Below are 20000 nucleotides of genomic sequence, written 5' to 3' on the forward strand. Positions count from 1 at the left end.
ACACACCTTCTGTGCCACATGCTCCCACATGGCCAGTCTGGTTCCTGTGATGTGATTTGTTTCTCCACATGAACAGTGCGCATCGGCCCGAGCAAAACACTCACTGTAACTTTGCGATGCTAACTCACGGGGTATTATGCTAATTAGCTTTAATGCTAATGCAGTACTTAGCAGCACGTATGTGTCCTGGCATTAACATGAGACACACACACACACACACACACACACAGCTGTGATCTGGTAATGTTTTCAGCTCTAGGCTAAGTCATATACTGTATGATGATGATAATCAGAATAATATGTGCTGTTGGATTTTGCCTGATTGTGAGTCTTTGCTTGTTTTCCAACATCTCACTTGCGCCCTACTTCTGTGTGTGCGTGTGTGTGTGTGTGTGTGGAGTGCTGACTTGTCATTTCTTGAACAGTCCCAGAAGTTTAAGTCTAACCTACAAAACACACCAAAGAGTCTTTTGTCTTTCTCATCTGTGTGTGTGTGTGTGTGTGTGTGTGATTTATGTTCAGTCTCAGAGGTGTGTGTCAGTGAGAGCGCCCCTGTGGCATTCAGAGCTGTTTCTTTAAAAATGCTAATAACTTCATACTCACAGCATGTAAATGTGTAATGAATATTAATGAGTGTCTCATAAATATTCATGAGGGCGTGAGCCGATCGTGTCAGACATGGAGTGAACATTAGTTGTTGCACAAAAATGCTCAAGAATGTTACTTTATTCAACAAACAATATTACTCCAAGTTAAAAGTCATTTTATTACCAGCTTTAATGTTTTTATTTGATTTTATTTTTTAGTATTCACTTGCAGGAATATTTTACTGTTAATGATATTTAACTTCTGTTTAACTTTACATTTCTTACCTGTAAGGCAGGTAAACTTCAGTAGATTCCAGTGAGGCCGATTCCTCATGACTTCCTGCTCACAATAAAATTAAACTATTAAGCAATTAAAACAACCAGTGAGATGAGAAAGGTTTACATTAAAACTCAAAGATATTAAAATACATCGAAAAATAAAAGGAATGAATGAAAAATAATTAATAAAAAGCAAAGAATATTCTGACTGATTTAAAGAACAAACAAAAAAATTAATCTGGATTTTAAGAATGTGAAACAAAATAAAAAAAAAGCAAAACTTAAACTTACAAAATTATAACGATATAATTATATAATTAAACTTTCTGAGGAACTGTAATGAATTAATGGAGTTTCCACTGAGCAGATGTTCATTTTATACCTGTATACATTCATTACACTGCTCTGAGATCTGATTAATGCAGCTGTGATTAGTTAACACACATCACACATCACACACACACACCACACACACACACACACACACACACACACACACACACACACACACACACACACACACCACACACACACACACACATCACACACCACACACACACACACACACACACACACACACACACACACACACATCTCACACACACACCACACCACACACACACACACACACCACACACACACTCTTAGCTGTCCATCCTGTCCGATGATGACGCTTGCTCCAGGGGTTGGGGGGGGGGTTCAACGTTGTTGGCGTTGATGCCACCTCATGTGGCTATGGAGGCCAATCTTGGAGCCGCACACTCTTCCACAGATGGAGCAGGCATGCCCTGATGTTTGGGGGGTGGGATCTGCCTGCCGGTGTCGTTATGCACGTCTTGCGGTCCTCCTTTGGATGAAGGTGTCATTGATTTGTTCAGCTGCTTTGTTGCACATGGCTCTCCAGGCTGGTCTGTTGGATGCTAGTGCCTTGAGATGGCCAGGGTTGATGTTGCAGCGCTTCAAGAGTTCTTTTGTAAAGTCCTTGTATCGCCTCTTCTGGCCACCAGCAACCCGCTTGGAGTTGAGTAACTGTCCATACAGGACTTGGCGTGGGAGGCGATAGCCAGGCATGCGAATGGTGTGGCCAACCCAGCGTAAATGCCTGTTGGCCAGAGCTGCTTCCATACTGGTGGTGCCAGTCACAGTCAAAATGTCAGTGTGGGGGATGCGGTCTTCCCAAGACAGGTTGAGTATTTTTTGGAGGCTTCTGATGTGAAACATCTCCAGGCTATTTATGTGGCATCTATATGGGGTCCATGTTTCCACCCCATAGAGTAGGGTGGAGACAGACTGCATTGTAGACTGCCACTTTGGTGCTGATTTTTAAGTTGTTGTTGTCAAATACTCTTTTCCTAAGGCGCCCAAAGGCTGATGAGGCTTTGTTGATCCGGTAGTGTATTTATCTGTCAAGGGAGGAGTCTGCAGAGAGTATGGAACCCAGGTACGTGAAATGGTGAACAAGGCTGAGTGGACTGCCATTGATATGGAAGCCAACAGGTGAGGGGGGTTTAGTACAGAGTTGCGCCATGACCTCCGTCTTCTTGGTGTTTACTTGAAGACCGAAGGACTGATACAGCACTGAGATGGTGTCCAAGGCATGCTGCAAGGACTCTGGGCTGTGTGCCAGGACAGCACAGTCATCTGCATACTGGAGCTCATGGATGTGGCAGGTTGATGTTTTGGTATGAGCTTGGAGCCGTTGGATGTTAAACAGGTTACCATCAAGGCGGTATTCCAGGTCTATACCATTTTTGTGCTGCAGGGCACGGTGGAACAGTCATATGATTGCTGAGAGGAGGAGGTTGAATAGTACTGGTGCCAGGACACAGCCTTGCTTCACCCCAACATTGACCTTAAAGGGCTCAGACTGGAGTCCTCCCATAACAACTCTGGCTTGCATGCCATCATGTAGTTGTTGCAGGATGGAGAGGAATTTGGGTGGTACACCAAGTTTGCAGAATTGTTCCCAGAGCATGTCACGGTTTATGGTGTCAAAGGCTTTGCTGAGGTCGATGAAGGCGATGTAGAGGTCTTTGCGCTGCTCTCTACTTTTCTCAAGTAGCTGCCGTAGAGCAAAGATCATGTCGGTTGTGGATCTGGACTTCCGGAAGCCACACTGTGTTTCAGGGAGAGTACATTCTGAAATGTACTCCACCAGCCGGGAGAGCATAATCTTTGCTAGGACTTTGCCTGCTGTGGAGAGGAGTGATATTCCTCGACTGTTGCCACAGTCTGCTCTGTCCCCTTTCTGCTTATAGAGGACAATGATGTTGGCATCGTTCCAGTCCTGTGGTACTTTCTCAGACTGCCAGATTTGGATGATCAGGAGGTGTACACGGCGTGTGAGGAGATAGCCCCCATGTTTGAACACCTCCGCTGGGATACCATCAGGTCCTGGGCTTTTGTTGTTTTTTAGGCTCCTGATAGCCTTGCATGTTTCTGAGAAGTGTACTAGGATGTCTAGATGTTGCATCTGAGGCATAACTGGTAGTTTGTCAAGGATGTTCGGGTCTGCAGGGTTGGTGTGATTGAGAAGACTTTTAAAGTGTTCGCCCCAGCGCTCAAGAATCTCTTGGCAGTCCTTTAGGAGGCTGTCTCCAGCAGCAGATCGAACAGGAGTGAAGATTTGCTTCCTTGGTCCATAGAGAGCTTTGATGGCATCATAGAAGCCGTGTGTGTCATTGCAATCAGCAAGATGTTGAATTTCTTTTGCTTTCTCCAGCCACCAGGTGTCTTCCATGGCCCTTAGTGCCAGCTGTGTTTTGGCTCTAGCCTTGGTGTAATTGGCTTTTAGCATGGAGGATTGTGGGTTGGAGAGCAGGGCTTTATGGGCTTGCTGTTTTTCTTGCAGAGTCACGTGGATATGGGAAAAGGTATTGTCAAACCAGTCCTGATGCTGTTTGGCCTTGGTGCCAAGGGCTGTTGCTGCAGAGTGGATGGCTGCAGATAGAGCTGGCCAGTCTTTGGCATCAGCTTCCTCCGGGATATGAGCGAGGTTGCATGCAAGGTGGCGACGGAGATCATTAATCGTGTCTGGGTTGGAGAGAGCGGTGGTGTTCAATCTTCTGTTTGGGGCCATCTTAGGGCAGCAAGGTGGAATGACCAGGCGTAATTTGGATCTGACCATGCGGTGGTCAGTCCAGCACTCCGCGCCACGCATGGCTCTGGTGATCATCACGTCCTGTCTGTCCCTTTGGCGGATGATGATGTACCGTAATCCAAAAGGTGCCAGTGTTTAGATCTCGGATGTTGCCAGGTGGTTTTATGGTGTTTTTTCATCTGGAAGGTGGTGTTCGTGACAAGCAACTGGTGCTCTGCACAGAAGGATAGTAAATGGTGCCCGTTGTTGTTCATTTTTCCTACTCCATGCTGACCAATAATCTTCTTTCTGATGAGATGTTCGGTGCCCACTCTTGCATTAAAGTCACCCATAAGGAGGAGTTTGTCAGCGGCTGGGATTTTCTGGATGACTGCATCAAGACAACTGTAGAAATCTTCTTTTATGTTGTTATCTGCATCCAGGGTTGGCGCATAAGCACTGATGAGTGTGATAAAGCGCTTCTTGGCAAGAGGAATGCGCCATGTCATGAGGCGCTCACTGATGCCTACAGGAGATTCCGGGATTTGCTGAAGTAGTTTGGTTTTCACAGCAAAACCCACACCGTGGATGCGACACACACCTTCAGGAACCCCTTTCCAGAAGAAGGTGTAGCCTGCACCCACCTCCGTCAGGGAATCCTCACCACGTAGCCTGGTCTCACTGAGTGCTGCAATGTCGATGTTATATCTTGCAAGCTCAAGGGCTACAAGAGCTGTCCTTCGGCAAGGCCTGTTGGATGGTTCAGGTATGTCCAGAAGGGTGCGAACATTCCAGGTAGCAATGTGTAGATGTATATTCTTTCTGGTTTTTCGGCCGCAGTAAGGGATGCTCTGATAACTGCGGCTAGCCATCCAGAGTTTGGGGGAGCAGACAATTTTTAGACCACCTTTTCCAGGTCCTTCCCCATCAGGGGTGAGCAGTGTGGAGCTGCTCAGATGCAGTGAAAGCTGCCGAGGTGATGCGCTGCCTCATCCCGCAACACAACCATCACTCCACTGCCGCCTGTGTGCATGGTTTGGCTAGGCACTCCCAGCCACATCCTTGGCCTGTGCCTGCCGCCATTCCACATCACCACAGGACTTTCTTGTTGTGTAGGGGAGGGGACGGGGTGGGTGGGCGGGTGGAGCAAGGAGCTTGCGCGAGGAAAAAGTTTAGGGTGAGGGTGTGGGTGCGCAATCCTCACTCCCACCGTTCTTCGCTCTAGCAGAGTAATTTCCAGTGGCATGAGAGATTCATGACGACCTTCAATCTGTTTTGAGCTGCAGGGGACTGCCAGTAGTCCGGTCTGTTGGGCTCCGCCTATTGCCGGTCCCCATCTGCAGATTTGTGTTCAGGGTTTACTTCCCTAGCCATCACACCTTCCAGGGTTTACCCACGTGACAGTGGGGCAGTGGTTGGCACAAACACCTCTAGGGACCACTGCAGCTCCGAGATCTCTCACCAATTCAGCCTGGGGCCGCAAGGCCCCAGTTTCCGTGGGCTGCCACTAGGAGGCATAGTGAGAGTCTTGGTAAGGGGGAGGCTATGTACTGACCACAGAGGACTTACTAACTGCTTCCTGGACCCCATCGGGGCGGTCAGTGGCAGAGGCTTAAGGAGGGGAATTGCAGGCATCCCTACATGCAACGGCTCGCTTAGCAAACTGCACTAGACGCATCACCACACCCTGCTGATAACTGTGATTAGTTAACACACACACACACACACATCACACACACACACATCACACACACCACACACACACACACATCACACACCACACACCACACACACACATATATCACACATACACACATACCGTATCACACACACACACACACACACACATATATATCACACATACCGTATCACACAAACACACACACACACACACACACACACACACACACACACACACACACTGTCTTAACTCAGGAAATCAGGCTGTGTAATTAGATGTTTGAGTTTCACGCCTGCAGAGTTCAATATAAAAATCTTTATTTTCTTATTTACCACCAACAGTAGACCACACACACACACACACACACACACACACACACACACACACACGTGTGTATACTGTGAGAGACTGTACTTGTGTGTGTGTGTGTTTTGTTCTGGTTGTCCATTTCCCCATCCCACAGTAACACAGGAGGATGTTTAAACACGTGTTGGGTGTGTGTGTGTGTGTGTGTGTGTGTGTGTGTGTGTGTGAGACAGAAAGAGAGAGACAGGAAGTGCTCACTCTGGACAACTTCCTGCTGTGCTAAAAGCAACTTTGACAAAACCGTCCAAACATTTATTGGCGTTAAGACAAACACACAACGGTGTATTTACACAGCGCTGATGTTTCACTGGGCGACGGAAAAAACAATTATTGTTGGAGCAGCTGCTACACACACACACACACACACACACACACATACCACACACACCACACACACACACACACAGGCCAAACTGACAAAAAGTTTTGATCATGTCATGTGATTAAATGAATAAAATTAATCTGAATAAATTGAATGTGATTTATTTAGATTTTTTTTTGTGTTTGGTAAACAGCTGGATTCTGATTGGATCAGAGCTTGAGTGTTTGGTAAACTGCTGGATTCTGACTGGTTTAGAGCTTGAGTGTTTGGTAAACAGCTGGATTCTGACTGGTTTAGATTTAGAGTGTTTGGTAAACAGCTGGATTCTGATTGATTTAGAGCTCGAGTGTTTGGTAAACAGCTGTATTCTGACTTGTTTAGAGTAGGAGTGTTTGGTAAACAGCTGGATTCTGATTGGATTGGAGCTCGAGTGTTTGGTAAACAGCTGGATTCTGATTGGATTGGAGCTCGAGTGTTTGGTAAACAGCTGGATTCTTACTGGTTTAGAGCAAGAGTGTTTGGTAAACAGCTGGATTCTGATAGGATTAGAGCTCGAGTGTTTGGTAAACAGCTGGATTCTTACTGGTTTAGAGCAAGAGTGTTTGGTAAACAGCTGGATTCCGGTTTCTTTTAGATTTCAAATGTTTGGTAAACAGCTGGATTCTGATTGGACTGGAGCTCGAGTGTTTGGTAAACAGCTGGATTCTTACGGGTTTAGAGCTAGAGTGTTTGGTAAACAGCTGGATTCTGATTGGTTTAGATTTCAAATGTTTGGTAAACAGCTGGATTCTGACTGGTTTAGATTTAGAGTGTTTGGTAAACAGCTGGATTCTGATTGATTTAGATTTCGAGTGTTTGGTAAACAGCTGGATTCTGATTGGATTAGGGCTCAAGTGTTTGGTAAACAGCTGGATTCTGATTGGTTTAGATTTCAAATGTTTGGTAAACAGCTGGATTCTGATTGGACTGGAGCTCGAGTGTTTGGTAAACAGCTGGATTCTTACTGGTTTAGAGCTAGAGTGTTTGGTAAACAGCTGGATTCTGATTGGTTTAGATTTCAAATGTTTGGTAAACAGCTGGATTCTGATTGGACTGGAGCTCGAGTGTTTGGTAAACAGCTGGATTCTTACTGGTTTAGAGCAAGAGTGTTTGGTAAACAGCTGGATTCTGATAGGATTAGAGCTTGAGTGTCTGGTAAACAGCTGGATTCTGACTGGTTTAGATTTAGAGTGTTTGGTAAACAGCTGGATTCTGATTGGTTTTGATATGTGTATGATGAACCATTCTGTGAACAATTCAGAATGATCTGAGTGAATAAATTCTTGTTGTTGTGCAGAAAAACACCATCTGGAGCTCAATATGAACACGCGTGTGTAAAATCTGTAAGACGTGTGTGTGTGTGTGTGTGTGTTTGTTTCAGGCTGCATGCTGCTCTGAGTTTACTGTGTCTGAGCTGAGAGGAAAGTCATGCGTCCCGTCTCACCCTCATGAAAGACGAGTCAACGTCTCAGAGACAGAGCGATGGTGTCTGTGTGTGTGTGTATAAGGTCGTGAAGGTCATAAATATCACATGACCTTTGAAAGGCGAGTGTTTTATCGATGACATCAGCAGTGAGCGGTTTTTCACAGCGAGAGCAGATTTAAAGCGAACATATAAAAGACAAAATGTGTTTTCCGCTCATCTGTTCATCCATCGCCTCGTCACTTCTTCCAAAAAGTTCCAGATTCCTGACAGTGAGTCAGGTCTCACACACACACACACACACACACACACACACAATGTAAAGTAATGCAGTGTCTATACCTTTGTTCTTTTATATTATTTTTATTATTATTATTACAACCCCGATTCCAAAAAAGTTGGGACAAAGTACAAATTGTAAATAAAAATGGAATGCAATAATTTACAAATCTCAAAAACGGATATTGTATTCACAATAGAACATAGGCAACATATCAAATGTCGAAAGTGAGATATTTTGAAATTTCATGCCAAATATTGGCTCATTTGAAATTTCATGACAGCAACACATCTCAAAAAAGTTGGGACAGGGGCAATAAGAGGCTGGAAAAGTTAAAGGTACAAAAAAGGAACAGCTGGAGGACCAAATTGCAACTCATTAGGTCAATTGGCAATAGGTCATTAACATGACTGGGTATAAAAAGAGCATCTTGGAGTGGCAGCGGCTCTCAGAAGTAAAGATGGGAAGAGGATCACCAATCCCCCTAATTCTGTGCCGACAAATAGTGGAGCAATATCAGAAAGGAGTTCGACAGTGTAAAATTGCAAAGAGTTTGAACATATCATCATCTACAGTGCATAATATCATCAAAAGATTCAGAGAATCCGGAAGAATCTCTGTGCGTAAGGGTCAAGGCTGGAAAACCATACTGGGTGCCCGTGATCTTCGGGCCCTTAGACGGCACTGCATCACATACAGGCATGCTTCTGTATTGGAAATCACAAAATGGGCTCAGGAATATTTCCAGAGAACATTATCTGTGAACACAATTCACCGTGCCATCCGCCGTTGCCAGCTAAAACTCTATCGTTCAAAGAAGAAGCCGCATCTAAACATGATCCAGAAGCGCAGACGTCTTCTCTGGGCCAAGGCTCATTTAAAATGGACTGTGGCAAAGTGGAAAACTGTTCTGTGGTCAGACGAATCAAAATTTGAAGTTCTTTATGGAAATCAGGGACGCCGTGTCATTCGGACTAAAGAGGAGAAGGACGACCCGAGTTGTTATCAGCGCTCAGTTCAGAAGCCTGCATCTCTGATGGTATGGGGTTGCATTAGTGCGTGTGGCATGGGCAGCTTACACATCTGGAAAGACACCATCAATACTGAAAGGTATATCCAGGTTCTAGAGCAACATATGCTCCCATCCAGACGACGTCTCTTTCAGGGAAGACCTTGCATTTTCCAACATGACAATGCCAAACCACATACTGCATCAATTACAGCATCATGGCTGTGTAGAAGAAGGGTCCGGGTACTGAACTGGCCAGTCTGCAGTCCAGATCTTTCACCCATAGAAAACATTTGGCGCATCATAAAACGGAAGATACGACAAAAAAGACCTAAGACAGTTGAGCAACTAGAATCCTACATTAGACAAGAATGGGTTAACATTCCTATCCCTAAACTTGAGCAACTTGTCTCCTCAGTCCCCAGACATTTACAGACTGTTGTAAAGAGAAAAGGGGATGTCTCACAGTGGGAAACATGGCCTTGTCCCAACTTTTTTGAGATGTGGTGTTGTCATGAAATTTAAAATCACCTAATTTTTCTCTTTAAATGATACATTTTCTCAGTTTAAACATTTGATATGTCATCTATGTTCTATTCTGAATAAAATGTGGAATTTTGAAACTTCCACATCATTGCATTCCGTTTTTATTTACAATTTGTACTTTGTCCCAACTTTTTTGGAATCGGGGTTGTATTATTATTATTATTATTATTCTCATCTCATCTCATTATCTCTAGCCGCTTTATCCTTCTACAGGGTCGCAGGCAAGCTGGAGCCTATCCCAGCTGACTACGGGCGAAAGGCGGGGTTCACCCTGGACAAGTCGCCAGGTCATCACAGGGCTGACACATAGACACAGACAACCATTCACACTCACATTCACACCTACGCTCAATTTAGAGTCACCAGTTAACCTAACCTGCATGTCTTTGGACTGTGGGGGAAACCGGAGCACCCGGAGGAAACCCACGCGGACACGGGGAGAACATGCAAATTCCACACAGAAAGGCCCTCGCCGGCCCCGGGGCTCGAACCCAGGACCTTCTTGCTGTGAGGCGACTTTATTATTATTATTATTATTATTATTATTATTATTATTATTATTATTATTCACTCAAAGCTTCACTGGAAGTGATTTTTGAGTTTTGAATAAGAACAAATTCTGTTTCTTCTTTTTTCTCTTGTTTTTCTGATTTTTTAAAATAATTTACTCTGTGCTTTGAGTTTTCTTTTTTCTGATATTATTTCCAACAATTTTTCTTTTTGCATTTCATTCTTTCTTTTTTTCTTGTTTCCCATTTTCTCAAATTTTGTTCTTTGTTTCTTTCCTATTTTAAATATTCATGTTGTTTTATTTGCTTTAATTGTTTCAAATTATTTCCTGTTCTTTATTCCTTTCCCCCTTTCTTTCATATTCTTATATTATTTTGTCTTTATAAAACATTTTACTTCCTTTTTGTTTGATCTTTTTTATTTCTCTTTTTTGTTCTTTCTCAATTTCTTTCATGGCCTTTTTTAACTTTCTCTTGTTCTCTCGCTCTCAATTTTTCTTTCTTTTTCTTTGCCTCTGACTCTCTCCTTCGTTCTTTCTTCACTGTGACTTCAATCATGAACATCAATGCTGTAATACAGAGTCTGAGCCAAAGAAAGACAAGGAGAGACAAAGTGAGAGAAAATGAAAAACAGAAAGAGGAGAATGAAAGACAAGGCGCATTTATTTATAACAATTCACAATGTTTTGCAAAAAATAATTAATTTAACAGGACGGGATGGGGGACAGAGAGAGAGAGAGAGAGAAACAGAGAGAGAGAGAGAGAGAGAGAGAGAGAGAGAGAGTGAGAGCTGAAGTGTAAAAACTTTTGACCCTGGCAGTGTAATTAACTTTTCTATAAACACACAATAATTAATGATAATATCTACACACACACACACACATACAGTTAAACATTAATTTAATTTAGGCTCCATATTTTACTGTGTGTGTGTGTGTGTGTGTGTGTGTGTGTGTGTGTGTGTGTGTGTGTGTGTGTGTGTGTGCGAGAGATGTGAAGTAAATGTAATGAAAAACAATAAATCTTTGACACATTTCTGTTTCCAGATTGTGATCTAACACTGTGTGTGTGTGTGTGTGTGTGTGTGTGTGTGTGTGTTTCTCAGATGTTGTGTAAATGTTCATTTAATCACATTTGTCTGCTCGGTGTTTGAAGTGTGTGGAGTTTATTTTATGTTAAATTAAATTCACTCTTTGTTTCAGTGTGGTGGGAGTTGAGTGTGTTCCGGTTGTATTAGTGTGTGTGTGTGTGTGTGTGTGTATCTGAGCGTGTCCGTCTCTCAGGAGGACGTTTGATTGGACGGTAGGGACGGTGATTCAGGTGGAGCCATAATGTCTCCGCTCTGTTTTTAATTTGGCCGTGGACGGGGGGAATCCCGAGTCCTGCTCCACACACCGCCTTCTCGGCTCCACACACCGTTTATACATTACACGTATTTCTTTTTAAAATAAAACTCACATCATTAGTGCAGAAATTCATCAAACATTTACACGCCACGCCTTAACTTTACACTGTGTCCAGGTTTACATGCTCGAGTAACATATTTTGCTAAATTCTCATTTATTCTCCATTCAGAGACAGATCTCTTTATTCGCACTTTCATTATGAAACTGATTAAGGGGCGGAGCTGCAGATGAGCTCAGTTTGTGATGTCATAAATTGACCCAATGACATGAACCTCTCAGCAGCCGAAAGGACAGAGAGCTGTGCAACCTGCATGCCGAGCTCGCGAGTTAGCTCACCTTATTGATATTAATACACTGTCAGAGGAGGCAGGACAACAAGATCCTAATTTGCGTATTGATGAATATTCATCAGTTATCTCTATAATCCTGTAACTTAAAGCTCCTCGTTTTACATCTGCGAAAGGAAATTCAGCCGAATATTAACCACATCTGAAACCGACTGATGTTTTGCCAAATTTCAATTTAGACCAGTTGTGACCTTCATGGTTACAACATTCTGGAATTCTCTGGAATGTTCTGCAGCGTTCTGGAATTCTAGCGGAACGTTCCGGAATACTGAACTCTAATTACAGGAATCCCAAGCTCTTGTTTCATTTTCTTTGACAGCAGCAATAAATCAGCTTCCTTTCTAACGAGCTGTTAAGGAAAAAAACAACAACAGGATTAGATCTAAATCACACACACACGGAAATGTGTGTGAAACAGCTGAACACTTCCACTTCTCTCCTTCCAGTTTCAGTGCCCCGACTTTACACGGCCTGCATTTTCTTGTTTTATACTTTTCCTTTTTTTTTAAATCCTTAAACTCCAGAACCGGTCCGGCGTGTGGTTTCACTGCGTCAGCGTTGGACTCTCATGGGTTTCAGGGTTTAACCGAGATCACATGACCACTCATGGTGTTTACTTTTCAGCTTAGTTTGTACTTGTTTTTATGCAAAGCTGCTGATCTTGTTGCTAGAAATAATTTCTCACCGACACACACCAGATTAACACACACACACACACACACACACACACACACACACACACACACACACACACACACACACACTTTATAAACTTTAGAACTCATTCAGACGGAATAACTGATTTCACGCAGATCAGACGTGGAGTTTATGAAGGAAATGTAGTGTTAGCGTTAGCATTAGTGTTAACGTTATTAGCACTCATGCACAGGAATGTTAGCATGAGTCACATCAGCTCAGCTGTCACGGCGGATCCCATTCCAATTTAAAAAAATATTATTGATATATTTATATTTGGAAAATTGTGTTTTATGCATTAAAATAAAAATTTCTGATGCTTCAAAATCGACCCAAACATAAAATTAATATCATTTGGACTGGATCTTACTTACAGGTTTTTTTCCCCCATTTCTTTTCCATTTTTAAATGCTATATTTTCATTTTTATTTTTTCCTTAATCCAATTCTCTTTTTTCTTTTATTTTGTTTCTTTTTTTTAAGTTACCACAATTAAAAGCTTAAACTCCTGGATCAGAAATTTCTCCTCAACAATTCTCCTTTATTCACATTTTTGAAAAGAAAAAAGACGATATGTTCATCATCCTCTCTAACAATAGAACCGAAAGAAGATAAATAACAACTTAAATTCAGTCATGAAATAAAATGCAAAAAATTGGGAATTTTTTTTTTTTTTTCATATAAGAATTTTCCAGACCTTTTTGCACAGGCTCCAGGTTACGGAACATTCTGGAACATTCTGTCTGATTTCTTTGATCAACGTAAAGATTTTTTCTCGTGTTCAGTTCGCATAACTTTTAATAATCATTTATTGAGGACATCTGTAATTTTTTGTTTTTTGGTGCCTCAGTAATCGCCGCCGTCAGCGTCTTGCTCCCTTCTAAGTGCCCTACACAAGCTTCACTTAAAAAATATACAAGCTGTTTTACGTCCCTTTTCTCCCCTCTTTGAGAACATGTGTTAGGACGCTTACGGATGGTGTTCCAGTAAATCTCCAACCTCAAATCTCTGGATGGAGGGATGGTGGATAGAGAGCGAGAGAGAGAGAGAGAGAGAGAGAGAGATGTAGTTATCTGAATGATCATGTGTTTGGCTCACACTTTCACACTCCCTCCATTCTCTCTCTCTCTCTCTCTCTCTCTCTCTCTTCAAAATACTTCTCACACTCTTTCCACATTCTTGTCTTTGTCCTCATTTCCTCTCTCTCTCTCTCTCTCTTTCTCTCTCTCTCTCTCTCTGGCTGCTGTGTAAGAGGCTCTGAAATTGCTTTTAAAGCTCACAGTATATCCCCGAGTTGCTGCCTATAGAGAGAGCAATCACACAGTTATGGCCAGATGTTGCCTCCATGTCTCTCTCTCTCTCTCTCTCTCTCTCTCTCTCTCTCTCTCTCTCACACACACACACACACACACACACACACACACACACACACACACACATACGTGTCAAGAGAAGAATCTGGAAACTCAGCATGTAGGCACATTAAGTTTTCCAAGCACAATACTGCTCACTTGCGCTCCGTTTTGTTTCTCCGATGGTCCCTAAAAGGCCGGCGGGATATTCGGGGCGTGATGGATCCATTCCGGAACGTTCCACATCATTCTGGAACACCGCAGAACATTCTGGAACCCACAGAGGTCAGAACAAGTTCAGAATCTCTTTCGACAATAAGAAGCAGATGCAAAAGAAACACGAGGCACGTCTTCGATATAACTTTTAACATCGTGGTTTTTTTTAAGTTTAATCTACAGGTCCCTAGATTCCTTGTTTCATTCTTTCCTTGTTTCTCACATCTCAGGTTAAGAAGTCCCTCATTTCTTAGTTACCTTATTTCTCATCTCAGCTCCAGGTGTTCCTCTGGATTCCTTCCTTCCTCGTGTCTGATGTCCCCAGATTCCTTGTCTCTCTTATCTCTAGTCCACGTCCCAGATGTTCCCTAGTTTTCTTCTTTCCTAGATTCTAATGTCCTCAGTTTACACTTCCTTAGTTTCTTAATCCAATTGTTTCTAGTCTTCGTGTTCCCTCAATTAATCATTTCATAGTTTCTCCTGTCCCTAGATTCTCAGTGTCATTGCTTCTACTCTAGATTCCAGATGTTCTCTCTTTCATTATTTCCTATGTTCAAATGTCTCAAGTTTACAGGTCCCTCATTTCCAAGTTCCATTTTTTTCTTGTCCAGGAACTAAATTTTCCCTACTTTCATTCTTTTCTAGATTGTAGTGTCTCTGGTTTTCAGGTCCCTAGTTTTCTAGTTTCATACTTTTCCTCAGTTTTAGTGACCCTCTTTCACAGGACCCTAGTTTTATAGTTCCAACTTATCTCACCCAAGTTCCAGATGCTCCCTTGTTTCATTCTTTCCTCAGTTTTAATGTCCCTGATCCACTGGCCCCTACTTTGCTTGTTCTGTTGTTTTTTGTCTTATGTTCCCTGTGTTCCTGAGTTTCACTCTTTTTTAGTTTCTCCTGTCTCTGGTTTGCAGATCCTTAGTTTTCTAGTTCCATTGTTTCTGGTTCATTCCTTCCTCGTTTGCAGAGTTTCTAGATTGCTAGTCTTCTTGTTTTAAGTCTAGATTTCAGATTCTTTCCGACTTTCTGGTGTCTCTGGTTTACAGATCCCAGTGTTTCTCAGTTCCATTGTTTCTGGTCTGGGTTCCATTTGTTCTCTAGTTTCATTCACTCCTAGTTTGTTTCAAGCCGAATTCCACATGTTCTCAAGATTCATTTTTTATAGTCTCCAGTGCCTATGGTTTACAGGTCCCTTGTTTCCTAGTTCCATTTTTTCTAGTTGAAAGTCCAGGTGTTCTACAGGTTGTAGTTCCACACGTCCTTCATAGTTTCTATTGTCTCTGGTTTTAAAGGTCCCCACCTTCTTAGTTCACTTATTCCTGCTCTCGTTCCTACATACTCCCTTGTTTTTACTTCCCATGTTTCTAGTCCAGGGTTCATGTGCTCCCTAATTTCATTCTTTTCTAGTTTTTCGTGTCTCTGGTTTACAGCTCCCTCATTTCCTTCTTCCAGTTTTGTAATGCATGGAGTTTCCAAGTCTTCTCGAGTTAAATGTTCCTCCAGGTTTCAGAGTCCCTACATTACTGTTAAAGGACCAACAAGATGGTGGGATTGATAACTGCTCGGGCTTTTCCTGTTCTTACACAGCTGATGAACTCAAGTGATCTTGGATTCACTTATCAGTGACTCGACACTCGACACACACTAATGAGACTCCAGAGCTTTCAACTTGGACATCTTTACTGCACATTCCATCTTCTGCCAGTGTAAATACTCTCCAGGAAAACTTATTCCTCCAGCGTTAAATAACACGACCGCGAATCATTAACGCAGCAGGTTGTATTAATATTGAGGAAAATGTCTGCATGACGTTTGTTTACATTATATATCCTTCACAAAGCATCATGGGATACGTTGCCCTGATTCAGTGACATTATCTTATTATGTTAAGCCATATTACTTTTTACATTATGTCATAAAAGTCTCCTTTTCCACACGGTTATTTTACAGTTTATTGTCTGCATGTCATTACACCAGTTGATGGTGCAAGAGAACCGGAGCACTTTGTAGATTTAATATCGCATCTCCACAGCGCTGGAGTCCAGCTGAGACCCAGTTCAGTGTTGAGTCCAAACAGGAACAGGAACAGGGGGAACAACTCATGTCCAAATACCTACAGCACAGTGCCTTAAGGAAGTGAACAAAGGGGAAGGGCTTTTTTTTTTTTACATGATGCTAAAACAGCATCTATAAGACTCCATTACTTGTTAGCAACATTAACATCGTAGCTCCAGTGCAAAATGGAAGAAGTCCAGAAGAACTGATTTTGGAGGAACATTGTGAGGAACCAAAACGCAACAAATGGATCATTAAAAAAAAAAAAAAAAAAAAAAATATATATATATATATATATATATATATATATATATATATATATATATATATATATATATATATATAAATACGGCACTTCTTACACACACACACACACACACACACACAGAGTGCATCCTGTTTATATCTGTGCTTCAGGGTTTTAAACTGTGTGTGTGTGTGTGTGTGTGTGTGTGTGTGTGTGTGTGTGTGTGTGTGTGTGTGTAAGAGGAAGCAGACACCAAATTGTCCAGTGCATAAATATTTATAATAAGAAAGAATTCATGCACACACACACACACACACACACACACACACACACACACACACACACACAGACACTCTGAGCATGTTTAATAAGACGAGGAATAAAAAACATTTTTTCTGTGTTTAGTCTCTTTACAGATCTCCAGCTGAACCATCGCTTTAGTTCTAAATAAACGTCAGTGAGTTATTTGAAGCCGCAGGGTGTTTAATCTCCTCTCAGTGTACACACACTCAGGGCAGATCGTATCAGTGGGCTAGCAGGGCTAAACCCCACCCAAAGGTAAAAGAAAAATCAATATAAGGTTTCAAATTTTGTGCATCAACATCACCTTATCTGGATTTAACAAACGTTTTAAAGAAGATTATTTGTGACTTTTTTTAAACCGAGTGTAACAGCATCACTCAGTTGTACAAAACACACGCAGAGTGACACGAAGCGAGGCTGTGAGCTAACTGGGCTAACTGGGCTAACTGTAACCAGCACAGTGCTGTCAGTTCACACAGCCAATGAGTGACAACTGTGTCACGTGACTACACAGCAGGACACGCCCCCTAGTTTTGAGCTCTGTTGGGTGAATATATTCCAGCCCATTGTGGTGATGTTTCTGTAATGCGTCCCCAGTGGGCGTGTCACAGATTCAGCCGCAGGTGTACTGAACATGAACGGAGTGGATGATTTACTCTGTCAGTATTTTCCCATGAAACTGAAAATTAATAAACTGAGCACACCTTGTTTAATCAAAGTACAAATTACACAAAAGGACAGATGATGAAACTGTACGTTTAGTGGGTTTTTTTGGTTTGAACAAAATCTTTTCTGTGTAATGCATTAAGGAGCAAATGATGTGGAATGATATCTGAGTGATTTATGCACTGTTATTCACCGCACCCCAAAATATCGACCACCAGCCCCACTGCATGTTTCCGCTTCTGAAAATACTGAAATTCTGATCAATCTATGACAATAACTGCAGCGTTACTCATGAACCTCTGCCCCTGTATCCAAGAAACAGACTTTAAAGAATAAACCTGTATAAACTCTGACAAACATTCACAAAAATTCAACATAAAATGTGCTGGGTTTTCATTTAAAGATAAAATACGATTAATATATAAAAATAATTCTATATTTGAGAACTGAGTTCCACACAAAGTTTTATCAAGGGTTTTAATGACAAAATTAAAGTCTACAATAATAATAATAATAATAATAATAATAATAATAATAATAGGAAGTATTTTTAGAAATATTTTAATACAAATGAATCTGTGTGCTGTAATTTATTCTCTCTCTCTCTCTCTCTCTCTCTCTCTCTCTCTCTTTCTCCCCAGCAAACACACAATGTACATACGATGTAGTGGGTTAGGTTATGGTTTGGTAATGTCAGGGAAATACGTTGTTGTTACGTAGTAGGCATGTCCTAATACAACGTCATGCGTAACAACAATGTAGTGGTAATACCTAACGACAACGTAGTGGTAATACCTAACGACAACGTAGTGGTAATACCTAACGAAAACGTAGTGGTAATACCTAACGACAACGTAGTGGTAATACCTAACGACAACGTAGTGGTAATACCTAAGGACAACGTAGTGGTAATACCTAACGACAATGTAGTGGTAATACCTAATGACAACGTAGTGGTAATACCTAACGGCAACGTAGTGGTAATACCTAATGACAACGTAGTGGTAATACCTAACGACAACGTAGTGGTAATACCTAATGACAACGTAGTGGTAATACCTAACAACAACATAGTGGTAATACCTAACGACAATGTAGTGGTAATACCTAATGACAACGTAGTGGTAATACCTAACGACAACGTAGTGGTAATACCTAATGACAACGTAGTGGTAATACCTAATGACAACGTAGTGGTAATACGTAACGACAACGTAGTGGTAATACCTAATGACAACGTAGTGGTAATACCTAATGACAACGTAGTGGTAATACCTAATGACAACGTAGTGGTAATACCTAACGACAACGTAGTGGTAATACCTAACGACAACGTAGTGGTAATACCTAATGACAACGTAGTGGTAATACCTAACAACAACATAGTGGTAATACCTAACGACAACGTAGTGGTAATACCTAATGACAACATAGTGGTAATACCTAACGACAACGTAGTGGTAATACCTAATGACAACGTAGTGGTAATACCTAACGACAACGTAGTGGTAATACCTAATGACAACGTAGTGGTAATACCTAACAACAACATAGTGGTAATACCTAACGACAACGTAGTGGTAATACCTAATGACAACATAGTGGTAATACCTAACGACAACGTAGTGGTAATACCTAATGACAACGTAGTGGTAATACCTAATGACAACGTAGTGGTAATACGTAACGACAACGTAGTGGTAATATGTAACGACAACGTAGTGGTAATACCTAACGACAACATAGTGGTAATACCTAACGACAACGTAGTGGTAATACCTAATGACAACGTAGTGGTAATACCTAACGACAACGTAGTGGTAATACGTAACGACAACGTAGTGGTAATATGTAATGGACATGTTATCTGGCAACCATCCAGTGGCGTATGTCCTACTACGTAGTCTACATGTTGTGTGTATTTTCTATTTGATGATCGATGTATTAATAATTTGCTTTTGTATGGTACATTTTGTTGTATGTCTCTATGAATAACATTAACAATGTGATCTTGGTCTATTGATGAATTGATCGTATTTTAACTTTAAAATAGCGCTATATGAGGCCTTTTCAATGAAATAAAAGTTCATAGAGTCATGATTTTGCAGTTTGTCTTATCAGTTTGTCTGCATTGTAACCCTCTAATATAACTGTTAGTGGTATTTTTTTTACCCCAAATCATGTTCGGTCCACGCAAAACTTTAACTGAAGGGGAGGACTTTCACATAATCCGTGATTGCCAACAAATTGTTTGTGACCGGTGATTTGAGCCTGTTTCTCTTCCTGTGATGTGTGATTGAGAATGTTTATGTTTGTGAACCCCAGGGGCGGATCCGGGGGTGGGGTTTAACCCCCCACCCCCTTCAGCAACCGGGGGGGGGGGGGGTAATAAAAGAGTAAACACAACAGAAAGCTTGAAGCAAGCAAAATTATTAAAAATATGCTCAAATTCACTGAATGGACACGTACAGTTTCATTTCCCAGGGCGCCATCGGGCCGCTCGCTGACGCTTTTCGTAGAAATTATCAATCCAATCCAATCCCCACTCCTCTCCCTGACCCCGCCCCTCTCCCTGACCCCCTGCACCCTGTTAACT

General features: G+C 41.9%; 1 long non-coding RNA gene across 1 annotated transcript in view; it reads left to right on the top strand.

Annotated features, from left to right (window-relative positions):
- LOC132875791 (uncharacterized) overlaps positions 1-20000 on the top strand; it is a 30915-nt gene that overhangs the window by 9419 nt on the left and 1496 nt on the right. The gene's annotated exons all lie outside the window — the stretch shown is intronic.

Source organism: Neoarius graeffei, chromosome 28 (assembly GCF_027579695.1).
Source record: "Neoarius graeffei isolate fNeoGra1 chromosome 28, fNeoGra1.pri, whole genome shotgun sequence".
NCBI lineage: Eukaryota > Metazoa > Chordata > Actinopteri > Siluriformes > Ariidae > Neoarius > Neoarius graeffei.